This window comes from Terrapene carolina, unplaced genomic scaffold (assembly GCF_002925995.2).
Source record: "Terrapene carolina triunguis isolate 2854851 unplaced genomic scaffold, T_m_triunguis-2.0 Scaffold34231, whole genome shotgun sequence".
NCBI lineage: Eukaryota > Metazoa > Chordata > Testudines > Emydidae > Terrapene > Terrapene triunguis.
Window position 1 is genome coordinate 2,840 of NW_020698582.1, and position 2,769 is coordinate 5,608.

At 51.8% G+C, this 2,769-nt stretch overlaps 1 pseudogene; it reads left to right on the forward strand.

The window, feature by feature from the left end:
• The first annotated feature begins 479 nt into the window (after positions 1 to 479).
• On the forward strand, positions 480 to 2,147 carry LOC113405199 (annotated as a pseudogene).
• The last annotated feature ends 622 nt before the right edge of the window (positions 2,148 to 2,769 follow it).

A 2,769-nucleotide genomic window follows, 5' to 3' on the forward strand; every position in this document is an offset into this window, starting at 1 on the left:
GGGCAAAAATCTGTCAGGGACAGTACTTGGTCCTGCTGTGAAGGCAGGGGACTGGACTCGATGACCTTTCAAGGTCCCTTCCAGCTCTAGGTATATAGGTATATATATATCTCCATATTAGATGGTTCTTTCCCCAAGATCTGCCTTCTCCTTAACTGCACGGGGGCATTTGCTTCCCAGCTCGCATTACCTGTTCATGGTATCGACATTGGGGATGGTCCTTGTGCCCCACCCGGGGAGTACTTGCTGCATGGGGAATAAGGCAGGGGTCCATGTGGTTTCTTGCTCACAGTGACATCAGCAGGGATGTCACAGTCCACCCGGGCAAGCCAGGAGGTGGGGAAGCTGTGAGCAGAGGAGCACCATGGGGATGTGCACCAGCTGGCAGGAGTGCTCTGGATTTGGTCTCTAGACATTCCCAGCCCCTCTAAGTGTCTGGTCTCTCTGCTTTTCGGGAAGGGACCAGCATCGTGTTAGCCATGGCTGGAAAGGGACAGGGCTCTGGCGGCACCCCTGCAGAGCCCCAGATCATCAAAGTGACAGTGAAGACCCTCAAGGAAAGGGAGGAGTTTGCAGTGTGGGAGAACAGCACCATCGCCGACTTTCGGGGCGAAATCGCCAAGCGCTTCCGTGCTCCCACCAACCTGCTCCTCTTGATCTTTGCTGGGAAGATTGTGAACGACCGAGATACTCTCAGCCAGGCCGGGATCCATGGCGGATTCACCATCCACCTCGTCATCAGGCCACAAACGAGCGCAGAGGACCAGGAAGCTCAGCAAACTAAAGCCAGCACGCATGCTGCCACCCTTCCAGCACCACCCAACGGCACGTCCCTGGGCAGAGGCCCTCCTGGGTCAGCTGGTCTGGGAGATCTGAGCATGCTAGGTGGGAATGCACCCAGCATTTTAGGTTTCCTAAATGAGCTCCAGCAACTGCTGGTGGTCAACCCCGAAATGATGCTACAGATTCTGGAAAATCCCTTTGTCCAGAGCATGCTGTCAAACGCCGACCTGATAACCTGCTTCTTAAGGGAACACCCCCTGTTCCAGCAGTTTGTGCAGCAAAATCCAGAGGTCAGCCACATCTGGAACAACCCAGCCCTCCTGCAAGAAATGATCGAGTTCGTTAGGAACGCAGCGATGATGCAGGAAATACTGAGAAACAGGAGCCAGACTCTGCTGCTGGGTGGAGACAAAGTCTTGTGGCAAATGCTCCCTGATACTCAGAAGCCAACGCTGAATGGACCACAGGCGCAGTGTGGGAATGACCCACCCCAGAACAAGCCGCCCTCAGTGGGGGTCAGCCAACTGTCCCACACAGAAAACAGAGACCCTTTGCCGAATGCTTGGGCCTCTCAGTTTGGTCCACAGAGTTGCATCCCCCATCGCAACCATGGCACTGACGGTGGGGGTATTCATGTCAGCAACAGCCCAAACTGCAGCATGGGGCAGAGCCCCTGGGTGCCGCCTGGGGGACCTGGAGTCGCAGCTGGGATGTGTAACCCACCGGAAGTGCAGAACGCCTTGCAAGGGATACCCAGGAATGCCCTGCCTTTCCAGAGCGTCCTGTCTGTCTCCTACATGAGGAATATAATGCAGGCCCTGAGCCAGAACCCCAGTCTTATCGTGCACTTCATGCTGAGTAACCCCCGGTTCGTTGGTATCCTGCATCCTCGACAAGAAGTAGCGCGGGAGCTCCAAGCCTTCCTCCAGCTACTGCACAACCCAGACATGCTGTTAATGATGGCAAACCCGAGAGCCACCAAGGCTCTGTTCCAGATTCAGCAGGGTTTCCAGACCGTGGGGATGGAAGTGCTAAGGTTCGCCTGAGGCAGGGCTCCTGGCTCGGGGGCAGGAGGAAGCCCTGCCAATGGTGGAGAAGTAACTGGGACTGGTTCTGAGCCACGTGAGAATGCAAGCCCAGCACCAAGGTCAGCCGAGTCGGGGTGCTAGCCATGTAACATTGAGCAAATCGCACAGGGTCCTGGTCAAGCAAGCCCCCCGCTTCCCCAAACTCCAGAAGCCCAATTCCAGCAGCAGCTGGAGCAGCTCTAAATAATGGGTTTCCTGAAGCATGAAGCCAATGTACAAGCTCTGAGAGATGCTGGAGGAGATGTCAACACTGCGATTGACAAACTTCTGGGGTAGTGGGATCCCCCAGGGGTCTGTTTTGGGACCACTACTGTTCAACAGATTCATAAGTGATCTGGAAAAAAGGGGAAAACAGTGATATGGCAAAGTTTGCAGATGATACAAAATTACTCAAGATAGATAAGTCCAAAGCTGACTGTGAAGAGTTACAAAGGGATTTCTCAAAACTGGGTGACTGGGCAACACAATGGCAGATGAAATTCAGTGTTGATAAATGCAAAGTAATGCACATCGAAAAACATAATCACAACTATACATATAAAACGATAGGGTCTAAATTAGCTGTGACCACTGAAGAAAGAGATCTTGGAATCAGTGTGGATAGTTCTCTGAAAACATCCACTCAATGTGCAGTGACAGTCAAAAAAGTGAACAGAATGTTGGGAACCATTAGGAAAGGGATAAATATCAGACAGAAAATATCATATTACCTTCATATAAATCATGGCATACTCACACCTTGAATACTGCATGCAGTTCTGGTCTCCTCATCTCAAAAAAGATATATTAGAATTGGAAAAAGTACAGAGAAGGGCAACAAAAATGATTAGGGGTATGGAACAGCTTCCATATGAGGAGAGACTAAAAAGACTGGGACTTTTCAGCCTTGAAAAGAGAC